The 25895-nt window shown below is 45.4% G+C and overlaps 2 long non-coding RNA genes across 4 annotated transcripts; one reads left to right on the top strand and one right to left on the bottom strand.

Annotated features, from left to right (window-relative positions):
* Positions 1–13726: 13726 nt before the first annotated feature.
* Gm34948 lies at positions 13727–25001 on the bottom strand. Of its 3 annotated transcripts, none has more exons than XR_866598.2 (4): positions 24851–25001; positions 18606–18776; positions 14654–14697; positions 13727–14172 (listed from the first exon to the last, which is right to left on the bottom strand). It is a non-coding gene; the product is annotated as a predicted gene, 34948 (long non-coding RNA). The 3 variants fall into 3 exon arrangements; XR_866599.2 differs by having other exon boundaries at positions 18591–18776; XR_374833.3 differs by lacking the exon at positions 18606–18776.
* Gm39895 lies at positions 22795–24923 on the top strand. The gene is made up of 3 exons (XR_866597.3): positions 22795–23177; positions 23398–23602; positions 23696–24923. It is a non-coding gene; the product is annotated as a predicted gene, 39895 (long non-coding RNA).
* Positions 25002–25895: the final 894 nt, after the last annotated feature.

Here is a 25895-nt window from a genome sequence, read left to right on the forward strand (position 1 = left end):
AAACCCTGAAGAACACATAGAGATATAACAGCCACTCCAACAGGTCAATACTACTAATATTTTGGTGCCTTTTTGAGTGTTTTTTTTCTTCCTTCTCAAGTGTTCTATCTTTTTAATAGGACATCATGTTACAATCTATTTTTAAAAAGTAATCTTGGCATTAAACTGTGATCCTTTCTCTGTGGACAAACTGTCTCTTAAAATACATATTCTTGTAGAAGTAGCCACACCCTGGGTCAGATCATTTATTACTTAAAATTACTTCAAACCATTTTTTTTTTTAAATTGGAGGGTGGAGTGGGAGGAGGGATTGCCTGTGCCTGCTAGACTTGGGAAGCATGACACACAACATCTCAGAAAATGAACAGCCTCCATCAGCAGGCAGATGGCTCTGAGGCGCTCTCCTGAAAAGAATCCCCTCACGTTGATTAGATCAATGTTCTCTGAGCTAATTTGGCACTGTGGAACCATTTATCCTCACGGCTCCTGCTAGTGTCTTGGGCTCATTTGAGGAAACATTGTTGCAGGCTCATGGCTCTTAGGAGTAGGGGACAGCTCTTCATCACTGTGTTGTTCCCACACGGCTTTACAACTGGGCTTATTAGAAATTATGAAAAGTAAGTTTAGATTGACGAAGCCACTTCCTGACCAACAGCCACACACAAATGTGACTTGGGGGCCAAGGGTAGCGACCGAGGCTGTGCTCCAAAGGGTGCCTCTCAGTGTCGTGCTAATTGGTCCCTCTGGGGATGAGCCTGTGAACTCAGTCTCATTAGCACAGCACAAGTGCACAAAACAGCTGAGTTAGTTTGTCTGGAGCCCCTGACAGTCTTTTCTTACCCTGATTCTCGTGCTGTCCTCCAGGTGGCGATGCTGGTTTGTCATCTCCTGAGATCCCAAAGCCTGAGCCAAGAGCCTGAAGGCAAGGGAGACACTGAGACCGGCAGCATCAGAGGTGCGGGCAGGGATGGGGACACACACAGCTGCTAGCTCTGTAATTGCACATCCTCATGCACTGGGTGTCCAGGCACAGGCAGGATTTTTGATAAATCAGTAAGCCAAGAAAAAAAAAATGCTGTTAGCCTTTATCAGCAACGTTCCAGGTGTGTGTGTGTGTGTGTGTGTGTGTGTGTGTGTGTGTGTGTGTGGTGTGTACAGGCATGTGCATGAACAAATGTGTCACAGCACATGTATGAAGGCCAGAAGACACTCGAGGGAGTTGGTTCTCTCTGTATAGCATGTTGGCTCCTGGGATTGAACTCACATTCTCAGGCATGGTGACAGATGTGTCATCTTGCTAGTCATTTCTTTAGCTGGACCTGATAGAACACCAGGGCTCCCTTCTTGGTTAACGATCTGCTAAATAAATTGCATGCCCTTGTGTTTTCATGGGTGGTTGGTTCTAGTACTTGCTGGATATACTCATGTATACTCAGGTCTTTTTTGTTTGTTTGTTTGTTTTTGTTTGGTTTTTGGTTTTTGGATTTTGGTGTTTTCTGGTTTTTCGAGACAGGGTTTCTCTGTATAGCCCTGGCTGTCCTGGAACTCACTTTACAGACCAGGCTGGCCTCGAACTCAGAAATCCGCCTACCTCTGCCTCCCGAGTGCTGGGATTAAATGCGTGTGCCACCACGCCTGGCTTATACTCAGGTCTTTATGTAGAGAGGCATAGCGTTTCTATATAACCAGTGCATGTCCTCTGTGTACTTTGTACTTCAAATCACCTCTACTACAGAATACAATTGTAAATAATGATTTTTTTTAAAGTTCACCATTTTGTGTTGATATTTTTGTTGTTGTTGTTGTTTGTTTGCTTGCTTTTGAGACATATTTCTCTATGTAGTCCTGGCTCTCCTGGAACTCACTCTGCAGACCAGGTTGGCCTGGAATTCAGAAATCCCCCTGCTTCTGCCTCCTGAGTGTTGGGACTAAAGGTGTGCACCATCACTGCCAGGCTTGATATAATTTTTTTTTAAAGATTTATTTATTCATTATATGTAAGTACACTGTAGCTGTCTTCAGACACTCCAGAAGAGGGCGTCAGATCCTGTTACAGATAGTTGTGAGCCACCATGTGGTTGCTGGGATTTGAACTCCTGACCTTTGGAAGAGCAGTCGGGTGCTCTTACCCACTGAGCCATCTCACCAGCCCTATAATTTTTATATATCTTTTAAGATACAAAGTTTCACTATCTCAGGCTGGTTTCAAGCTAACCATGGAGGTGAGGATGATGTTGAACTCTTTGTCTTCTTACCTCTCCCTCCTGCGTGCTGGGTCACAGGACTGCACAACCTATGTGATCTATGTGATGCTGGGGAGGAACTCAGTGCCTTCATCCCTGACACACCGCACATGCTCCGCTCTCCCGGTCCTTCGTAGCATCCATTTTTCCCCCAAATATTTTTAATAGGTTGGAACTGAGGTTGTGGGACACACAAGTATAGGGCTGACTATAATTAATTATAGCTCTGGGTTATAGTTGTTAGAATTACAACTTGGGTGGTACAGGGTTTTTAATGCCTCTTATCTTTCTATGCCTGGTAGACATTATGTAATATTGGCATATCCAAAACTGAATGGATCTGAAGCCATAAGACTGAGAGACTTGAGAACCAATATTCTGTTACAGGATGGTCACTTAGAAACACGTGGACATTCTTTTTAAAAACACACATATCCCCCTAGTGAATGACACATTTCTTCTTCTTCTTTTTTTTTTAATCATTTTTAACTGTGCAAGTGCTGGTACTCACAGAGACCGGAGGTGTTGGGTCTCCCCAGAGCTGGGGTTAAGGTCATTTGACAGATGCTAGTACTCAGGGCTTCTTCAGTACATAGTCTTAACTGCTGAGCCATCTCTCCAGTACCAGAACTGTGCATTTCTTGAGGGAAAGATTTCTTCCCTTCATTTCTTTATTCATGGGGCTAGCAATGTACCCATAACCTGATAAAACTTAAGCAACTGAGTGAATGGGAGATACTTCTGACAGAGAGTTAGGAGGCTGTCTGTCCCACAGTGCAGACACAGACAGCAGCCCCTGCAGGCAGAAGTCTCTCATGGAGGCTGGTCTCTCAATAAAGAGCATCAAAGACCTAACCAAGAGTCACTTTTACAGGCATTAGCCTTCTTATCTCCTGACCTGGGGGTGCAGGAGAAGGGGTTCCTTTGCCACATGAGAGGCTGAGAATCTGTATCATGCCAGCTTGGTGTCCAGAGTAGTGCTGGGCATACAGAAGGTCCTTAAACATTTGCTAAGCAAAAGCACAACCATCTTCTACTAACCAAAGATTCATTCTCCAAATAGTTATCAAAAGTATCTCTATGTGTTAACTTTGAGTGAAAACCGGAGCTCACCTCCCACCAAGGGGTAGATCATCCTGGTTGGGAGGGAGCACAGGGCGGGGCCTAGCCATGTCTATTTGAAGCTCGGCTCTGCTGCTCACTAACCTTTGTTGTGCTTCTGTTTCCAAGCCTGCAAAATGGTGGAGGAGGCACAACAGCACCTCCTTAAAGGAATCATTTTGCTGACTAAGTGAACTAACACTTGCTCTCAACCTCTTCTGTGCTAACACTGATTACTATGACACCATGTGGATCTTAGGGATGGAACTCATGTTAGGTTTGGCAGCAAGCACCTTTACCTTCTAAGCTATCTTGCAGGCCCCATATTGTCCTATTTTGAGGGGATTTTCAGAGCCAGATTTCTTTATAATCTTTTCATATTGCTTATGATTTTTTTCCTTCTCTCCACCCTGGTTGATCAGCTGGCCAGGCCTTGATCCTTCTCCGATGATGGGTGCTGTTCAGGATGCCAATAGGATGTTTTAAAGACGCCTTTGTCCTGACCTGGAGTGTTGGAGAGGACATGCGGAAGTTACCCTGAGATGGCAGTACCATGTAGGCACTGGAATTCAAACCTAAGTCCTCTGGAAGAGCAGGCAGTGCTCATGACTGCTGAACTGAGTGCCTTATAGTTTTGGCCCTTATAATTTGGCACATCATATGTAAAAGCTTGGAGCCAGGGAGACCCTGGGGTGGAGAGGGGATGATGGCTGTTGTGTGGCTGGCACATAGGACACAGGAGGTGTGCTTAGGGAGGGAAGAAGAGGCTGGAGGGGTGCACAGGGCCAAGATAATATGAACTTCAGTTGAAGGGCATTGGAACTTGCATAAAGTAGACTTTATACGTGATTCTGAGCACAAGCCCGCTCACCCTAGTTCCCCCCCCCCCCCCCACACACACACTATATAGCTTTGACTGACTGGAACTTGCTATATAGATTAGGCCAGTCTTGAAGTCACCAGATCCCCTGCTTCTGTTGGCATTAAAGCTGATATGCTTGCAGCAGCTCTTACATTAGTCACTTGGCCACTTCTTTTCCACAAGGATCTTTTCCCACTTTCTCTGTTCAGTAGTCAAGTGATCTTTGTTCTTGTGGTTGATTGTTTATTGAGCTATAATATAGAATGGAGCCATTTAGAATGCATCTTAGCTCGACTGTATAGGAGAATCACTGGTTGTGTGTGTGTGCATGTGTGCGTGTTTATTGAGACAAGGGTTCACTGTGTAACACAAGGTGGCCATGATCTCACGGTGCTCCTTCTGTCTGAGAGTCTCGGAGTGCTGGGATTCTATGTGTGAGCTACAGTAACTGGCTCACTTCTCCTTTTACAGTACTCTCATCACCTCCAGGCAAAGGTGCACATCTGTAGCAATCGCTCCCTGTTGCTTCTTGCCTCTCAGCCACTGGAAGCCATGAATCTTTTTCTTTGTCTCTATGGACTTAGTTATTCTACGTATTTCATGGCATGGCCCGCGAGGTCTTGTGTGCTTCCTGGTTTCACTGAGCACACTGTGTCTTTCACAGTTTACTATGTTGGAGCTTACCTAGTTTTGTGATCTCTTAAATTTGTGAGGTCATTACAATGAGGTGATTTTTAAAAAAATAGTAAATACTCACACTATAGAATGTACCCAAATTTATCTTCATCTTTGTATATTAATTTGTATAAATTTCCCTTTGTCTATGGATTGACTAATGGACAAGAGCTTTTAAAAATGTTGACTCTTTTCTAAGTTTGTGCATTTTTGGGTGGGGTGTACATACTTCCTGTTCATATTGTTTGCATACTCAGGAACAGAATCGCTGGGCCCTGTGAAAGCACTGTGCTTTTTATGTGTGTATGTATCTGTTTTTGAGACAGAATCTTGCTATCTTGCGTGGCCCAGGTTGGTTTTGAACTTGTGATTCTCTGGCTACTTCCTCACCAGAACCTAGACTATTGGTGTGTGCTACCATGTCCAGCTATGTTTAATATATTTTTGAAGATCTGTCAAGTTGTTATTCAAGGTGACCACACCTTTTACACCCCACTAATTTCTCCTTATCCTTGTCAGCACTAGGCTCTGCCCGTCTTTTTTAATGCAGCCATCCTAGTGGGTATATCATGTCCTACTATGGTTTCCACTGTCATTTCCCTAATGATAAGTAGCATGGGTATTTTCTGATGTGCTTACTGGCTACTTATGTATCTTATATCCTTTGCGTAATTTAAAATGAAAACAGTCTGGATACCAAGACTTGGTATATCCTGTGTACACATACCTAATCTGATACGCAACTTGCAGGCATCATCTCCATTCTGTGGATTCTAGTCTTTCCTTCTCTATGCTTTTGTTCCTTTTCTTGCTGCCCTTGAGAAAAAAACTTAAAGGAGAGCTTATTTTGCCTTACATTTTGAGGATAATTTTGAGGATACAGTTATTTGTGGTGGAGAATAGAGCAAGAGATGGATGGTCGCATGGCATGGGCAGTTAGAACAGATAGATGAACGATGCTGCCTGGCTCACTTTCTCCTTCTGTATAGTCTGGGGTAGCAGGCTAGTGCTGCCCACATTCTGGGACAGTCTTCCATCACCAGTGAAACCTCCCTGGACAGCCCCCCTCCCCCCGATGTATCTGCAGGTATGTCTCGTACTCAATTCCAAATCTAATTAATATCCAGTTGATAATGGAGATTGACAATTACAATGGTGTACCATGAACATAAATTCTTTAATTTTGAAAACTCATGTCTGTCTTTGTCTCCTCCTTCTTCTCCTCTTTATCCTCCTTTTCCCCCCATCCCCTCCTCCCCCCTCCCCTCTCCCCTTCTCCCTCTTCCTCTTCTTCTTTTTCTCCTTCTTCAGGAGTCATAATTGATAAACCATTTCCTAAGCCAAAGGCCATAAAGATCAATTTGTTTATTTTCTTCTGAGTGCCTTATAGTTTTGGCCCTTATAATTTGGTCTATAACCAATCTTGAATGAGCTGTTACATGTGGTATGAGGTACAGCCAAGGCAATCTTTCAAAACAGTTCATGACATCCTTGATTAAGGGTTTTTTTCTTTTGTTTGTTTGTTTTTAGCTGCTTACTGTTGATTTTAGAACAAAAGCCACGTTCCTCACCACAGGAACCTCGCCTTTCCTTTTCACTTGAAACAGTGCTTGGTCATGGAGACCCCTTCCTGCCTCAGTGCTCTGCCTCACAGGTCCCTAAACCCCAAGCACAGAGTACTTGGTGGCTATTCTTATCCTTAGGTTTGGGTTCTTTCTTCAGTGCGACCCTTGCTGACTATCCTACCCGCAGTGGTTTCCCTGATGTCTGTGTACTGCATTTATGCAAGGCCTGTAGAGGCCAGAACAGGGCGTCAGAGTACCCCTGGAACTGCAGTTACAGATGGTTGTAAACCACCATGTAGGCACTGGAATTCAAACCTAACTCCTCTGGAAGAGCAGGCAGTGCTCATAACTGCTGAACTATTTCTCTAGCCTGTGCTTATTTTATTTTATTTTATTTTTAAAAAAGATTTATTTATTTATTTTATGTATGTGAGTGCACTGTAGCTGTACAGATGGTTGTGAGCCTTAATGTAGTTGTTGGGAATTGAGTTTTAGGACCTCTGCTCACTCTGGTCAACCCTTCTCCCTCCAGTTGGCCCCACTTGCTCCGGTCAACTCCACTGGCTCAGTCCCTGCTCCCTCTGGTCCAAAGATTTATTTATTATTATACATATGTACACTGTAGCCAGAATAGTGCATCAGATCTCATTACGGGTGGTTGTAAGGCACCGTGTGGTTGCTGGGATTTGAACTCAAGACCTTCGGAAGAGCAGTCAGTGCTCTTATCCGCTGAGCCATCTCGCCAGCCCCTGCCTGTGCTTATTTTAATGACCATGGTGAAGGTTATTTTGCTCCCAGCATCTTTTCACACTTTTGGTTATTTCTATTTTTCTCTAACCTCCCTTTGACATCACTTTTTGCCTAGATTTTCTACATTGTTCATTTTCATGGGGCAGAGTATTCATTTTGGCTTTTTAATGCTTGCTTTCTTAACATTCTTTTTCTCACTGCTTTTTACTACAAATATACATGTATCTGCTAGTGAGGTGGCTCAGTAGGTAAAGGTACCCGCTGCCAAGCCTGCCAACCTGAATTTGATCTCTGGGACTCACATGACAGAAGGAGAGAATTGACTACCCTCAAACTGACTCCTTACAGCCACATGCACATGCCTTTCTCTGTTTCTCTCTGTCTCTCTCTGTGTCTCTGTCTCTCTCTCTCTCTCTCTGTGTGTGTGTCTCTCTCTCCTACTCTCCCTGTCTCTCTCTTCTTCTGTCTTTCTCTCCCGTTTTTCTCTTTCTCTTTTTCTGTCTCTTTCTTTTTTTTTTCTTTCTTTTTTGTTTTTTTGAGACAGGGTTTCTCTGTATAGCCCTGGCTGTCCTGGAACTCACTTTGTAGACCAGGCAGGCCTCAAACTCAGAAATCTGCCTGCCTCTGCCTCCCAAGTGCAGGGATTACAGGCGTGCGCCACCACGCCCGGCTGTCTTTCTTTCTGTCTCTCTGTGTCTCTTTCTGTCTGTCTCTCTGTCTCTCTCTCATAAGCACACACACACACACATACATTGGGATTCAATTCTTTCACTCGTATCAATTTTTTTTTCCCTGAAACTTTCTCAAAAGAAGCTCGTCACATTTTCAAACAAGTAAGACCTTTCCCCTAATTAAAGAGGAATACTCTAAGAACTGAATTTCTTTTCTAACTCAGGAAATTATTGGCTGATTTCTTGGCAAGCAAATCTCAATAAATGCCGGGCGGTGGTGGCGCACGCCTTTAATCCCAGCACTTGGGAGGCAGAGGCAGGTGGATTTCTGAGTTCGAGGCCAGCCTGGTCTACAAAGTGAGTTCCAGGACAGCCAGAGCTACACAGAGAAACCCTGTCTCGAAACAACAACAACAACAAAAAACAAACAACAACAACAACAAAAAACAAGAAAAAAAATCTCAATAAACACAAGAAGGTCCATCATCAGCACTTACAGCCTCATGGAGAGTCAGATAGGCTTTTAAGTTCCAAACCAATAAGTTCAGAAATTGTTGCAGCCATATAGTATATAGATTTAGTTAAGCAGGTATGTGTCTACAAATTCTAAGACAAATACTTGCATAATTATACAGTCTTTACAATCCTGCAAAATGAGTTGGAGAGGTGACTGAACAGTCAAGAGCACTTGGTACGCTTCCAGAGGACATGAGTTCAGTTCCCATCACGGACATCAGGTGGCTCACGGCCACCTATAACTCCAGCTCTGGGGGATCTGATGTCCTCTCTAGGGGATCTGACGTCCTCTTTTGCATTCCCTGAGCACCTGCACTCACACATGCCCATCCCTTATGCATACATAACTAAAATAGAAGTCCTGCAGAATAATTTCTTACAGGAGACTTTGTTTGCACAGAAGAGCTGAGGCCCTTGGCTTAGTGACATATCTCTGCACACATTTCTACCCCATATCAATTTGGTAAGATTATCATCATAAGGAAGGAACACACCTTCATCTTAATGTTAAGCTCTGCGCCTTCCCACTGATAGGGATTCTTTTGATGAAGACCCTGGCTAGAAGCACAGTGAAAGACTGTTTTGCCCAAAAGCATCTCCTCCTGGAATCGCCCGCCCTCCCCTCCCCCGCCCCTGCCCACCGTGCCATCTTGCTTATCATTTACAGCTATCCAAATATCTAAGAAGCAAACCCAAAAGATGATTGAAACTTTTGATCCGAGAAATAACTCACATTTGTTTTGCTTCGCTCTAACCTTTCAGAGCTGTGCATCACGCTGACAAGCTCTCGATTTTTTAAAAAACAGATTTTTCCTTTGGGGTTTCTGCTTCTTTCATTGTGGTAATATTTTCTTCTATCTTCCATTTAAAAAAAAAAAGTAACAGTCTAATCAGCTCTTACCAACTTTTCCACAAGAACCAGGCCAAAAAAAAAATTATAAAGATATAAATCAAGAATTGTTATTCTTGTTTATGTAGGGGTGATGTATGGCTCCCCTGGGCTTTGGGTTTTACATGGCCACTTTGAAAACACTGAACACTGCTCAGGCACAAGCAATTTGTTTCTGAGCCTTGCCTGGGTATTTCTAATAAATATTACCTGCCTCTGATTTTATGGTATCTACAAGATAGTCATGCAATAAAATATTTTCAGATACTTGTATTAAGCTTACATTGTCAGCAAAGAGATAATGACCCCAAATTTTAAGATAGGATGTATAGAAAACATTAGTTCTAATATCGTTGAGTTTTGTTGATTGCCACTACAGTGATAATTTCATGCCTAGAACACAGTCTGGAAGGGTAGCTATAGACTGGGTAAGCTGGGTTGCTTCTGGATGGGAAACTTATAGGTGATTTGAATCATCTTTTACCTTTTTGACATATCTACACTAATTCTTTTCATTTCGAGTATGTTACCCTTGAAATGAAAAGATTCTTTTCAAAGATTAGTCCATAGGGAGAGCCGAGAAAAACCGAGCCTAAAAATAGACTGAGTGGCATTAATGGGCGGTGGGGGATGGGCTCTGGGAAAGGGAGAAGCTGATTATCTTCTAGCTGTTCCTGAGCTTGGAGGGTGCCTGCTCTCTGTTAGCTTGGAGGAAGTGCTGCCTGCCTGTCGTCCTCTGCAGTGCTGTGCCTATAGCCAGGCTAGTGTGCCCACTCACCAGCAGGAGCAGGGGCGGGGCGGGGGCAGGCTGCATTCCCAGGGTGGAATAGACTTGTCATTCATTCTCAACCTGCACCCACACCAGGCCCCTTTCTGCCTCACTTCTTCCAGTGGAACTCCGTGGTCCCCTTAGATCATCCTCGAGGGGAGCTCAACCTCAAGCTCTGAAGAAGGGTGAACCTGCTTCTCTCACAGAGCCCTGTCAGAGTGCTCTTGCCCTCCCATTTTACCTCTTGCACTCCTCCAACCCCACTGGTTTACAGATCATCAAGGGAGACAGTTCCGAAAGGCCCCCTTTAGAGTACTGCACTGTTGCTTCCAGCCCCATCTTGTACTTACTGCTGCAGCTTGCCTTATTTAGGAATGGGCAAACTTAGGGGAAATGGTCCAAAAGCTCAGGCTGAAAGACATACAATACTATTTCAGGGTGTAGAAACACACTATCACAGGCATCGTATCTGGGAGACATTCAGGTACAAGAACCAGAATGGTCACAGCCATTGAGTATGACCCTGCTTGTCCTGACTGGCTTGCCCCATGCCTTATCAGTTGTTAAATCTTATAATAGTCTCAGAGTAAAGTTTTAATGCTGTACATGGAGAGCTGAGCTATGAGGCAAGACTAGCCCTTTGCCTCCTCCAAGCACTGGCTCACACTCTGGGATGCTAATTCTGCCTTTCCCGCTTCAGAGCGCTACCTTTGAGGACCACACTGTTGTGGCAGATGAAGAAGTTCTCTCTGAGCTTTGGGGAAGGGGTGGGGATAAATGTGATGGATGATGATGACCATGCGGATGCTGAAGGTCAAGGTGGCAGGGAGAATAAAGAATAAAAAGAAGACAAACTTGGGAACGCCGTGGACTACCCTCTTCCAGTTCAATATGCTCCTAACAGTGCTCCCTGGCTCGCAATTCACAGTAATGGCTAGACAGAAACATAAAACGACTGTATCAGACCTCTCCGCTTTATGCCATTGTGGCTCCCACGTTGTTTACCGACCGAGGCCTGATAGACGCCTCTCTTTGTCTTTGGACATTCATTCCACGATTTATTTCACATCCTGGCTGGGAACTCCTCTGTCCTGTAATTTCTAACACCTGAGACTGCTCTTGATGCTCGCTTAATGATCTGCTAGTACCCAGAGCCAGCAGAACAGAGAGCAGAATTATCCCATTGGGTTCTCGCACCCTTGACAGGCTGCAGTTTGAGCAGGATTCCTACGTGCTTCTTTCTGAGTCATGCTGCACGGTCCCCAAGCGCTGCATGGTGTCTCGGATGGGCAATGGGTTCCGTCACTGGGGGTTGGTATTTGGCTTCCTTGATCCTACCTTTTCTTTCTTTCTCTCTTTCTTCTCTCTCTCTCTCTCTCTCTCTCTCTCTCTCTCTCTCTCTCTCTCTCTCTCTCCCTCTCTCTCTCTCTGCTACCCACCCATTCCTCTATGAAGACTTTAGGACTACATTGAGTCTTCCAAGATAGCCTTAGCAGGACCCCTTACCCCAGCAGGAAGGCACAGAATATCACAAATCCTGGTCCAACCGAGGAAGCACATACTCCCAGAATTCCTTCAGAGTCTGAGGGCACTGAGGAACAAACACTCTGGAAGGGAGTACGTTTGCTTATGTGCAATAAAAGCCCTTCCTGTTGTTCCTTCATGAACCTCAAAGGAGCCTGTGAGGTTTTCCTCTCCCTTCACCCATGCTTCAGGATTTAAGTCTTTACAAGTTATGCTGCATCGGCTGGGAATACAGCTCAGCTGTTAAGAGCGCTTACCTAGCATGCGTGCAAACCTAGGTTGGACCCACAGCAACCAGTAACACATTGCAAGGTGTGGTGGTGCACACCTCAAATCCCAGGACTTGGGTGGTAGAGGCAGGGGGATAAAAAGTTCAAGGTCATTTTTGGCTATATAGCAAATTTGAGGGCAGCATGGGATACATAAAAACAAAAAAACAAAACAAAACAAAACAAACACAAAAGTTGTACGGTATATAAGATAGCAAGGCAAAGACAGGAGGAACCAGCATTATGAATGCAAAAGCCAGGTTGCATCCAAATGGGTCCTCACCATGGGAAGGGAGTATTTCCCAGCAGTGTCACATGACCCAATTTCATACACTCCCTCCAAATGAGGATTATAATACAGCCACAGACATACACAGACCAGAGCACTGTGTACTCTGCCAGAAGACCCAGGTTCAATTCCTAGCACCCACATGGCAGCTGACAACTGAAGTCTGTGACTTCAGCTCTAGAGAATTTGACAGGTTCACACAGAAAAACAAGCAAACAAACAAACAACTAAAACCCCCAAACAACAACAACACCCCACCACCACCAGAGTATATCATGCTCTCTTAGACCCCTTTTGTTTTTGTTTTTCTTTTTGTTTTTTGAGACAAGGTTTCTCTGGGTAGCCCTGGCTGTCCTAGAACTTGCTCTGTAAGTCAGGCTGGTCTTGAACTCAGAGAGCATCTGCTTCCTGAGTGCTGGGATTAAAGGCATATGACACTATCACCCAGCACACAGTGTGTTATTTTTTACAATTTTTTTTTTTTGGTTTTGGTTTTGGCTTTTTGAGACCGGGTTTCTCTGTATAGCCCTGGCTGTCCTGGTCACTCTGTAGACCAGGCTGGCCTCGAACTCAGAAATCTGCCTGCTTCTGCCTCCCAAGTGCTGGGATTAAAGGCTTGTGCCTCCACCGCCCGGCTTATTCTTTACAATTTTAAAAATTCATTTATTGTGTGTTAGTGTGTCATTGGTGTGTATGTAAGTGTGGCATATACATGTATGGTGTATGGGTCTGTGTGTATGCGTGTGTGTATAAGTGTGGCATGTGCATGTATGGATGGGTGTGTGTGTGCATATTGCATTTGTGTGTACGGTGGATGGGTACATGTGGAGGTTGTCAGGTATCTTATTTTCTTACTCTTTACCTTATTCTCTTGAGACAGAGTTTCTACTGAACCTGAAGCTAACCCGGCAGTCAGCCCCAGTGATCCTCTTATTTCCACCCCACTATCCACAGCAGGGCTATAAGCCTGCAAACTCATGTGGCTCCTTTACATGTGCCAGGATCTAACTCAGGTTGTCATGCGTGAGCCAACAGCACTGTTACCCACGGATCCACCTCTCCAGCCCCCACTGCATGGCTTCCTTGTTCATCCCCCTGCTTATCATGGTGTGTCGGAACCTTGGCACCATCATCTGGCCGCTCCATTTCTCCTGCTGCCCCTTCCTGGGCTGCTTCAGGTGTTGTCAGGAGCTTCGGTTCAAGTCTGAGAGAAAATCATCTCAAGTTCTCTCCTGAGTGAGAGAGCGCAGGGCATCGGCTGTCTTGATTGCCCAGGCGGGCGGGCAACCTTGTGTTGAAGTCAGTCTGACCCCCGAGAGCTCACTTCTTTGTTCTGATGACCCCTGCTTCCATAAAAAATAACAGGTTGCTGATAAGCTGGCCCTCTGCTCTCCCGCTCAAACGTCCGCTTGAGATCTGCACTCAGAGCAGGCCTCTCAAGTCTAAAAAGCCCTTGCACTCTGTATTTTGACAGGTTGAGAAATCCAATCCATTTATTTTGAAAACCCATTAAGCCCAGCCAATGTGGGATATTTAGAAAGGCCAGAATTTTGCTTTTGGTCAGAAGGTCACTGCTGTCATAAAGGAAGTGAAACAAAACATATTTTATCGTAGGGCTATAATTCCCAAACATTCTTTAAAAATACACTTTCAGTAAAATGAGACACAACAAAAGCACAGCGTACTGAATTGCCGGAAATCGCTGCCACTGTAAGCCCTCTTTGTTCAGAAGACTTATTCAATTTTGCATCCCCGGTTCTGAGACCCAGGAGAGGCACACAGTCAGTGCTCAATAAACACCTGCCGAGTGAGTCCCAAAACGGTTAGCAATGGTGCTTAGCATTGTTCTAGGTATTAGCAGCGCTTGTTCCCGGGGACAGTGAAGAGTGGAGCCGTTCACTTCTGTGCTGGGGGGGGGGGGGGTTGAAAGTGAGTTCAGGAACAGTGATTTGACTTACTTCAGCCATCTTGCTCATGCTGTTGACGAGACAGGTAACCGGCTTTTGTCAAGCGGATTCTACGAAGATAACTCGATTGCTCCTTTCGACCCTGGGAAGGGGGCAGAGGCGATGTTATTATTTTTGTGTTACCTTCAGGAAGGGTGCATAGGTACAGATCGCTACTTGAAGTAGAATAACCTTATTATAGGTGTTCTCGAGTGTGTAATGTTCAGAAGATGATATAAAACCTCCTTTGACCTTCCCACCGCACTCCATTGTCCCCCCTTAATGAGCATCTAGATGTCTCTCTTTTGGTTCTCTTTTTGTTCTCTTCCAAATCTCTTGGATCTCTTCTCCCCTATTTGTTCAGGCCCCATCCTGAGAATTACTAGATGTCTGCAAGGCTCAGAGCATGATAAGGTGGTAGTGAGCCCCGAACAAGTATCCTGTATATGCCTGGTTGTCACAAAGAAGAAATATATTGTTATTTTTTATTTTCTTGAGACAAGGTCTGACTATGTAGCCCCAGTTGGCTTTGGAATTTACTATACAGACTGGGCTGGTCATGAACTTGTGGGTGTTCCTCTTACCTCTGCCTCCCAACAGCTGGAATGACAGGCATGAGCTACTGCACCTACAAGAAGAAAATTTAAGTCCTGAGATCAGAGCTGACTTTTAGAGTCTGGAGAGAGACCCTTTCTTTGCCCGAGTTGTGAACCAACTCAGAAATAAGACTAACAAGCAGGGCCGGGCGGTGGTGGTGCACGCCTTTAATCCCAGCACTTGGGAGGCAGAGGCAGGTGAATTTCTGAGTTTGAGGCTAGCCTGGTCAACAGGTCTACAGAGTGAGTTCCAGGACAGCTAGGGCTAAACAGAGAAACCCTGTCTTGAAAAACAAAAAAAAAAAAAAAAAAAAAAACCAAAAAACAAAAAACAAAAAAAAAACAAAACAAACAAACAAAAAAAGACTAACAAGTAAGCTAATGGAGACATTAGAGAATATGGTGTATAGCTGTAGTCAAATAGCATTCTTTTTGTTTTAATTTAAATTTATTTGTATGTTATGTGTGAGGGTGTCAGATCCCTTAGGACTGGAATTACAGATAGTTGTGAACCACCATGTGGATGCTGGTAATCAAACCCAGGGCTCCTGGAATAGACACAATGCATATCCATCTCTTCAGTCCCCAGCAAATAACATTCTTACTACGGACTCTTGGAGCTAGGCAGGCCTCCCAATGTTAGACTAGATTAGGCCACCCTATGTCAGGGCAGACAGCACTCAAATGGTGCTGATCAGTTTCTCCATCCAAACCCACCAAAACAATGCTTTCCGAGTGAAGAGATGAGGAAGCCAGTAACACTGCCTTTATTGGTATCTGTTCTCATGAAGTATCATCAAACAGAAAAATTATTTCCTCGAACTATACCATGTTTTATTGCCTCATTTTGTGTTCATCAAAAAGGGGCCAGAAAGATGACTCCATGGATTAAGGAACTTGCCACTAAGCCTAGGTACCTGAGTTCAATTCTTAGAATCCACTTAATGAAAAGGAGGAGAGAACCAACTCTTGCGCGCGCACACACACACACACACACACACACACAGGCACACACACACAAATATAATAATTTGAAAATTAAAATGCCATATGCAATCAAAATTTCTGGACTTCCTTGAAAAGCTAGAATGGCCTACAGACCAGCACCACACCTAGTTTCTCTACAGCATCCATGTCTGGGACTTGAATAGACAGTGTATGCACCCTCAGAGACAAAGATGGCTACTTAGATAGATGGTGGCTGGATAAATGGCTGCCTGTCTGGACACTCAGATCAATGGGCTAATCTTGAGAGTTTCACATGTTTCCCTGCGGTATACCTCTCCTCACTTCTTACCCTCTTGTCCTCTATAGGCATTTTAACTTAATTCCTTTACTCTTTTTTTTTTTTTTTGTTCAGAGGTGGAGTGGAGTTTCTTATTGAACCAACAAACCTATCTTTGTCAGTATTGTCCATTTCTATTGATTATTGTCTGCCTTTGATGCATGAATTAACTTATCAAAGTCCCCATCCTTTTTCATCCTACTTATAACAAATCCTCTTGACTAGCAGAGGTGAGGTTTTGTTTGGAGAAGGCAGAGGAGGTGAGGTACAGGGACTCTTGACCTCCTTATCCACTAAGCACATGAAGAAAGCAAAGCTGGGCGTTACAGAGCAGGCTACAGTGGCTTGCAGGAGGAAGGTATCCATCCACATGTGATTTTCCTACTGCATTGTACCCGTGGTTGCTTCTGCTTTACTGAGCCCCACTGGTAAACAGCAGATGCACATGAGTGTGAGTTTCTGAACTATACTTTGGCTCCCTGTGGTGACACACTGGGTAGAAGCTCCAGATTGACCATACAGAAGAAAAGGAGAGATCACAGCATCACATGAGGAAGCAGTCAAGAGTCGTGGTTTTTAGCATGCCACCATTCTGGTTCTTGAAGGAATGCAAAGGCAACAATTCAGGAAGGAGGGAGCCATGCAGAGCAAGTCAGAGCTCACTCATGCATTCTTTTTTTTTTTTTTTTTTTTTAGATTTATTTATTTATTATATGTAAGTGCACTGTAGCTGTCTTCAGACACTCCAGAAGAGGGAGTCAGATCTTGTTACAGATGGTTGTGAGCCACCATGTGGTTGCTGGGATTTGAACTCTGGACCTTCGGAAGAGCAGTCGGGTGCTCTTACCCACTGAGCCATCTCACCAGCCCCCACTCATGCATTCTTGCTACTCTTCCAACCATCTGTATGGCGCAGCCATGCTCTCCTTCAAAATGCTGTATAGAACTGGGCGTGGTGGCTCAGGGATGTAACCCCAGCATCTGGGTGGTGGGGATAATAGGATCATGATTTCAGGGCCAGCTTGGGCTACATGAGACCTTATCTCGAAAAACAAAACAACTCTACCAGCTGGGAGTGTTATCTTCCAGTAATTTGCCAAGAGGACAAACACACACAGCAAGAGAGACAGACGTCCGATGTGTGTTCTCTTGGCCTTTGAGAGATCACAGAGTTTATTCCTTTGGCCACATACCTGCAGATCTACAAGAAGGATGAAATTGTAGACTTCCATGGAGTGGAATGCCCTGGAAATGTAACCATGGCAAAACTGAGAGAGTCTACAGTGTCACCCAGCATGACATTGCTATAAACAAGAAATTTAAGGGCATGGTTCTTGTCAGAAGAATAAATGTGCACCTCGAGCATATGGTGTGCTCTGGGAGGCCTTAATCAGAGAAGGAGGAAAAGGTCCCCATACTCAACCGAAGCGCCAGCCCAGAGAAACCGCTCCGAGAGGGCAATGGGGAGGAGGCTGAGGAGCTGGGGCCTCTTCTTGCAGCTCCTAGATACAACAAATAAATGCAGCCAAAAGACATCTAGACTGCAAACAAAACAAAAAAAGATAGCACAAAGCAGAAGGACAAATGGCCACTTGGATGAGCAGGTGGATGGATGGCCGAGTAGACAAATGGACAGGTAGGTGGGCATGCAGATCAATGGATTCATCTGGGGGAGTCACTTATGTTGTTTTTAGAGACCTACTTATAACACTTGAAGTTCAAACACCAAGGCTGAACAAACACAGATACTCCAACACTGAGGAAGTGCAGCAGATTAACCCCTGGGCTTTGTGGTCCCTTGCCCCTGGTAATGCCTTTGGGCTTCTTCTTGTCTAAAGCTGCGGTACCATAATATCTTCCTCAAAAAGCCTCCTTAGAGTTCGCTGAAATTCTTTTTGGAAAATACCAATAATCAGGCAGACAGGAAGAAGGAGGGAAGTAGCAAGAAAGTCAGTGGATGGGTTCCTGCTTTCTATCTTTCTATTGAGCACCTACTAATTGCTTAGCTTTATCACAGGAGTTAGCTTGCATTCCTGTTTACTAACAAGCTTTTGGGGGGGGGTGCTCTGCCAAGGGTGGCTGTGCTGTGAAGCACAAGGACACAGACCTGTAACCATGATCAAGCATCCCGAGTGGGCACTGTGAAAGGAGAGTTTGATCCCCAGGACCCACAATTAAGAAAAGAAGAAAAGCTGGGCCCAGCGGACAAACTTGTAAGCCCGGGGCTAACTGTGCAGGGACCAGTGGATCCCCGAAGCTCACTGGTTATCCCAAGTCTTCACATGCTCACATACACACATGCTCACGAGTGCCCTTGACCACCCACACGTGCACATAGACAACATTTAAAAAATGAAAAAGGAAGGTCTTTGTAAACAATAAAGCTCTGTCAACTATAAGGTCCAGTTGTTCTCATTTAACAACCACAACAGAGAGCGTCAAACTTTAAGCAAACCAACTTTAAGCCCCAGGGGTTCTTGGCTCCATTTAATAGCCATGCTGGCTGTGGTAGCTTATGCTCATAGAGCCACCTACTTGGAGGTTGAGGCAGGAGGATTGCCTGAGCCCTGGAGTTCAAGGCTTCTGCCTCAAAATCAAACCACCTGATGCTCTTGTCTTGATCCTCTAGACCCTGGGCACCTGTTCTAGCGTCACCTTCCATCTTTTCCTTTGTCCTTAACCAGGGTCCTGACACACCAGCTCTGCTGTCCACTGGAGACTAGACCCTTCCTTCCGCAGGACCTGTGCACTTCATGTTTCTCAGGAGGAGAGTCTTGACCATGGCTGGCTCTGTTCTGACTCAGGTCTTCTCTTGGACATTATCTTCTGATAGAGGAGAGAGAGCCTGTATGAGTCTAAGGTATCATTGTCCACTCTCATCCCAACTTTACTTGTCCAGCTATGGTCTCCCACCTTCTCCCATTTTTACCATGGAGTTCACCACTATCAAAATATACTGTGCTTATGTATCATTTGTTCATTGACTGTCTCCCTCTCTCTCCTAATAGAAATCCCTCCAGGAAGAATTGGGAGTGTCTCAGTCACTGATCCACCAGTGACACGAGTGAGTCTGACACCCATGTGCTGTATAGATTCTTTTTTTAACTTTATTTTTTTTAATTAGATATTTTCTTTATTTACTTTTCAAATGTTATCTTCTTTCCTGGTTTCCCCTCCAAAAAACACCCTCCTCCTATCTCCTCTTCCCTCCCCCTGCTCACCATCCATCCATTCCTGCTTCCTGGTCCTGGCATTCCCCTACACTGGGGCATCAAGCCTTCATAGGACCAAGGGCCTCTCCTCCAATTGATGCCCAACAAGGCCATCCTCTGCTACTTATGTGGTTGGAGTCATAGGTACTCTTTGATTAGTGGTTTAGTCCCTGGGAGCCCTGGGGGTACTGGTTGGTTCATATTGTTGTTCCTCCTATGGGGCTGCAAAGGCCTTCAGCTCCTTGGGTCCTTTTTACTAGCTCCTCCACTGGTACTCTATAAATTCTTATGGATGGGTTCAACTGTAATCTCTCCCACTTGCGGACCCTCCAGAAAAAGCCAAAGATTTTCTAGTTATGGGGAAAATATTCACCAGTTCCCACAGACTTCAGACCAGGAGCTGTTACTTTAACTCCTTCTACATTTCAAATATGAGTTAAGAAGTCTGGATCTGATCAGGAAGGAGCCCAAATCACAAATTTGGCCTGTCCTTTGTAAGACCAGTCAAGGCAAAAACAGTGCATGGGAACTGGAGAGATGGCTCAGCGCACAAGAATTAGGACCCCGATCAAATCCCTAGAGGCCCCACAATGTGGGTCGGTGATGGTCATGTGTATTCCCAGTGCTCCTACAGCAAGATGGAGTAGATGGAGCTGAGGCAGGAGAATCCTGGAAGTTCTGGGGCCAGCCAGCCTGGCATTTGCAGCAGTCAACAAGAAAGAAACCCTGTCTCAGGACAAGGGGAAGGTGAGTCTGACACTTGAGGTTGTCCTCTGAGCAGCAGAAATGTGTCCCTGCACTTATACACATACACATAAACACATCATAAATACCTACATCTCTCTGTCGCACAGAGAAAAAAAAAAAAAAAACCGCCAGGCTCACAGCTGTGGGACCAAACAAGGATGAGGATAATGGCCATTCAAGAGGAGACTGGGGGAGGAGTCGAGTGGCACTCTCTGCTGACCCCGGTTGGGAGGGGGGTGGCAAGAGAAGCTTGTGCGACCTTTGCTAGAATTGGCAGGTGGTATTGTTTAGTGAGGTAATTTGTGCCTGGCTGGTCCTGCCCGTGGAGATGCATGTTGTAGGGAGATGCTGGCGAATCCACTACCCCATGCTTCTGCAAACGGCTGCTGCTGTTGCTTAATGAGCCAGTCAGCCATTCAAGTGCCTCCTACACTGGGGCTGCACTTGCAAATTGAGCAGCTGAAGGAACACACTGGAGAGCAGGGGAGCTGATCCTCGACCAAAGTCCCCACTTCCTGCTCACACCACTCTGGCCTTTTGACCTTCATGTCTAACACCTGTAATTGCAGCTGTGCTGATATCTTTGCTTATTCCAATCTCCTATGTCCGCACCGACTTCAGGGCCTTTGCACAGGCTGTTCCCTCTGCCTGGGACCCTTCCCTGCCAGATTTTTGCCTGGCTGTTTTCAGGACCTACTGTACATCTTTGCCACAGTGTGGCTTCTTGGGAGAGGCTTTTGCTAGCTACACGGTTCACAAAGAGCACCTACCTTCAGTCTCCAACCCACCTGCCACTCTTCCTATGTGAACCAGTTTGCTGTAAGTTTCTGAAGAGAGGGGAAAGTTTATCTTGCTTACTAGCTACCTCCCAGAACTATAACTACCTCAGAATACTAAAGACAGCAAGAACCAATCTGATTTATAGAATGAATATAGAAGGCATAGCAGGGTGGGCCATGAATGGAAGGCTCATGCGGGTGCACAGAGTGAAGGAGACAGGAATTGTAGCAGGAAGGGCACAGGAGAGCATTTTACGAGCAGGCACAAATACATACATATATATATATATATATTTTTTTTTTCTATAAAAGAAAGCAGACTAGGAGCAGCGCAGGGGTGGCACACACCTTTAGCCCCAGCACTTTGGAGGCCGAAGCAGGTGGATCTCTGAGTTCAAGGACAGCCTGGTCTACAGAGTAAGTTCCAGGACAGCCAGGGCTACACAGAGAAACCCCATCTTGAAAAACCAAAAGAGAAAAACAAAAAAGCAGAATATAATTGTCATTCTTGAAATTACTTGTTCCCAAACACATTTCTTTTACAGTTAGCCACAATCGTTCAACAGCCACCAGCTACACGTAGACATTCTTTCTAAGTGACAGGGGACTAATTTAAAGTATTTTTCACTGAGGCTAAAATTTATAAATACATAGATTAGTAAATGAGCTTTTTATAATTTTTATATTTATTTTTATGCATGTTCATGTGCATATGTACACATCACAGAGTATGTCTGGAGATCACGTGGCAATCTCAGGGGCTGGTCCCTTCTTATACCTTATTTGGAGCAGGGTCTCTCATTTGCCACTGTGCTAAATAACCTAGGCTAGCGGGTCCACGAGCTTCTGCGGGATTTTCTCATGCCCACCTCCCATCTTGCAATAAGGCGTCTGGGGTTACAGACCCGTGCCTCCGTGCCTGGATTTATGCAGGGATCTTGTGATCTGAACTCAGATCATTAGGTTTTGTTTGTTTGTTTGTTTTGTTTTGTTTCCAAACAGGGTTTCTCTGTGTAGCCTTGGATGTCCTGGGACTCAATCTGTAGACCAAGGCCCACATTGTCTTCTTGGGGCTTTCTTGGATCCCTCCAGAACTTTCCTCTTTTTGATTTTTTTTATAAAGGCAAAAATTTAATTGGGAATAACTTACAGATGCAATAAGCATCCATTATTATTATGGCATCATGCAGGCAGACTTGATGTTTGAAGAGCCTCCAGCCTTGATTCAAAGACAGCCAAGAGGATGATATCTTCTGCATTGGGTAGAGCTTGAGTATAGGACCTCAAAGCCCATTCCCACAGTGACTCACTTCTTTCAACAGGCCACACCTACTCTAACAAGGCCATATATACCTCCTAATAGTGCCACTTTTCCACTTCCCCTGGGCCAAGTATATTCAAGCCACCATAGCACCCCTCAAAGAGCTGGTTGCAGTTTGATTTTTATTAGTACTGATTTGCCTTTTGTTTTCACTTTGAGTACACTCTGAACTTATTGAGTGACACTGACCTCCAGTCTTCTAGTGATCTTAAACTTGGTCAAGGGAGAAATCTCTCTGGTTTTGCTTGCTACTATAGTTCCATGCCAACTACAGTGCTTAGCACACAGTAGGGACTCATAAGTAAGTTACCAATAGATAAGTTCATGGCTGGCTGGCTGAATAAATGAATGAATGGATATTTTATAAGTGGTCAAGGATGCAAAACATCAAAGTAACATGCTTAAAGGTACACCATAGCAAAGCTGGTTCTATATGACAACGACCAAGCGGAGGCTGTATTATTACATTAGGTAGAACTCAAAGCCAAAGTCAACCATTCCCTTTGAACTCAGTGTGATAGAGTAGAGTTGAGCCATTATCTTCTGAGGCAGCTAACTGTTACAGGAGAAGGAGGGCTGAGGAGGGGGAAGGGGGGTGGCTCAGGCCCAAATTAAGTGCCTCAGAGGCTGTAGTATACTCTCCCAGATCCCAGATGCTCACACAACCTGGCCTGAGAGATTAGAGCTGGTCTTCCTGTGGCTCCCTGCTGTTATCTGACCCAACCTGCTGCCTGACATTGCAGGAGGCTGAGTCTGGGCCCCACCTCAAAGGGGCCCTACATCTTCTCAGTAAAACTACTTCCAGCTCATGCGTGGGGTTGGAGTGAAAGTGTCCCACTGACGATAGAGGAGGAGAGGATTGGTCTCTAGAATGACCTCCTGTCTGTCACCTAACCCTCATGGTTTAGGTGCCACAGGAGTGGAGACTTAGAAATGTGCAACGTATTCCCTGCTAACTGGGTGAGCCTTCTGATGTCTTAGATCTCAGCGTCCCGTGAAATTGAGTGGGGATAACTTCCACAGTCTACGGCACACCTCAGGAAAGCGCTCTCAACTATTCCAAGTGAACAGCTAAAGGGTGTGCCAATTCTTTTAAGGGATTTGAAGGATTTCCATGTAGAACAAAAGCCAGACGAGTTGTCTGTGATTCTGGGGCTCTCAGCAAGCAGTAAGTGATGATTACAGAGTGTTTGCCTTTGACAAAAGTGAAAAGGAGAAATGTCTGCTAACCATAGCTGTCTGAACACTCCCTCCCGACCCCCACTCCGAACCTTTCCTCCCCCCCCCCCCCGCCCCCCCGCCAGCTGAATACCCAGCAGGGGATTGAGTTGCCTCACCCCATCTTTGGTGGAGTATGAGCTTGGCCTGAGCTGTGTGTTCTATTCTAGGATATACATAATGGGTGCTGTGTGAGTCTGCTATTCCAAAGGAAGGTCTTGACACAGGAGCAGGGAAGGATGCTTAGCACAACTTAAAAACCATTTAATAGCTCAATATGTTGGCTCTGAGCATCTATGTTCACTGAACGCCATAGCCCTGTACAGAAGCCTGATAGTTATCACCATGCTCTAGATGAGGAAACAGATTGTACAGGTAACTAACTCATCCAAGGTCACACAGCTGGGAAGCACGGAGCCAGGACTCTGCTCCTCATGGCTAAATTGCCTTCCACCCTTCTCCCCTCAGGCTTTCAAATGCTACCTCCCTGCTTCCTTCTATTCAAGCGTAGAAACCAGAGCTTTAAAAAGTGACTTCTACCAAGAACGTTCAGCAGAATGAGCCCAACATAGAACGACAACTCACAGCGACACAAAAGGCCCAAACCAGAGGAAATTACCCTGCACAATTTGCAAATCACCTCAACAGAGTCTTCTGGGCAAAATGAAGGCTAATTTTAAAACATCCACATCCTCTGGGCTCCGCCCTTCCCCCCCCACCCAGAGGTTCTTGGGGCCATTCAAGCAAAAACCCCTCTGCTCTCATTTGCATTGTTCTTGGGAGGGGGAAAGTGAGCAAGCTCTGAGGTGTCACTCCCCTGAGAGGTGCAGCAGGGTCACACCTCGTTTGGCACAACCGGATCAGGCGTGAACCTGTGCAAAGTTGGCCTACAGTCCAAATGAGTTAATTAGTCAGCATTGCCCCCAGAGAAGGTAGACGATTGACCTTTCCCAAGAAAATGAACGTGCCCCACCCAGTGACAAGAAATGAGGGCACCGGTCATGCGATAAAAACACAGGCCTGAGAGAGCTATAGTAAGAGCTCCTGCTGTGTTGGACCCTGTGCTGTGGGGTGTGCTGGGCACCATCATGATCAAGGTGCATGACCCCTGGAGATTTGGGGAGGCCCTGTATGGTGAAGTGTGGCAGCTGACAGCATTTGGGAAACATGGAGAATTTCCCCAGGTTTATACAGCAGTTCACTCATCTATTTTAAAATCCTGTTTATTTATTTAATGTGTGTGTGTGTGTGTGAACATCTGTGCTGCTGTGTATGTATGTGTGTGGAGATCAGAGAACAACTTTTGGGAGTTAGTTCTCTCCTTCCACCATATGTGCCCCGAGGATTAGACTCTTCATCAGGCTTGGCAGCAAGTGCATTTACCCACTGAGCCATCTCACTGACCGAAGAGCAGTTTATTATAGTGATCATGAATGTCCCACATATGACCCTGAGGTCACTGTACCAGCATTTCCCAACGCCTTCCCTTGAGTCACTTTGGGACTTGTCTGTGGGTCTCTGTCTTAGGTCAATCCCCAAACATTCCTTGTCCCAGAGTCCTGGGGATGGTCAGATAATCATGACTTTTTTTTTTTTAATCAGGAGAATTAAAATAATTTTTACCTCCAGGAAATTTCCAAACCAGGCAAAATGTTCTTGGCTTTCCACGGCCTCCTGGGGGCCCCGGGCTCTGTGTCCCTGAGCTGTAGGGAGGATAGCATGCCTGTGTGCAGTGGGGCTATTCGTCATCAGAACAACAAGGCCAGCAGCAGTGTGGCTCTCACCTTATCAGGGTGGTTGGCCTAGCTGGATTCTATTAATTGCTGAAGGCTGTTGGAGTTGGCAGATACAGGAAACAGTTTACATGGTGACACAGGGCCCCAGCTCGCAGCCTCTCAGAAACTGTATTATTGTAGTGGCATAATTGTGATTAGGGACAGTTCCCTGAGGAAGAGCAGACCTTTGATGATTGAGTCACTTCCTCTGCACTCCACTTCAGTGTGATAGTGTGGCCCCACGGACCCTTGGCTGGCCAGAGACTTTAGAGTCCCACAGGAAAGCTCTCCAACAGGGGCAGTCCAACCTCGCCCCCAAGCTATGATCCTGGAGAGAGGGAAGCAGGACAGAGTCTCTGATTTCTACCCTTGGTTCCAGCAAGTGCTTTGGTACTGGGGAGGCCGGGCTTTATGGGGTCACCAACTGTGTGGCTTTGGCAGGTTCATTCCTTGGGTCTCAGTTTTCCCGTTTATAAAATGGGAGATGATACAAGATGATTGAAATGTTTGCCGGAGGGATTAAATGGAATTAATTTAGTGTTTGCAAACACTTAATTAGCTATTAGTATCACTATTGTAGTTCTTGTTTCCTTTTCCCCTCTAATATCAACTGAACTTGGAACACAGCAACCTGAAATAGAGCCCATCTCTCTCTCCCTGCCCTTGGCATGCATCTCAGGCACCACTGGGTGCTGCCCTTATCCACCCAGGCTGCCCCAGGCTGCTTCAGGCTGCCCCAGGCTACTGGAAGCTTTTACCTAGAGCAGCCCCACAAACAAACTCCCAGAATCATGCTTATCTCAGCCCGGGTCAGGCTTCAGAGAGAAAAACACCCTCTGTGCACAGGGTGGGAACAAAGTTTGTCAAACAAAGGGCTCTGTCCTTTTTTACTG

This window comes from Mus musculus, chromosome 2, assembly GCF_000001635.26.
Source record: "Mus musculus strain C57BL/6J chromosome 2, GRCm38.p6 C57BL/6J".
Taxonomy (NCBI): Eukaryota; Metazoa; Chordata; class Mammalia; order Rodentia; family Muridae; genus Mus; species Mus musculus.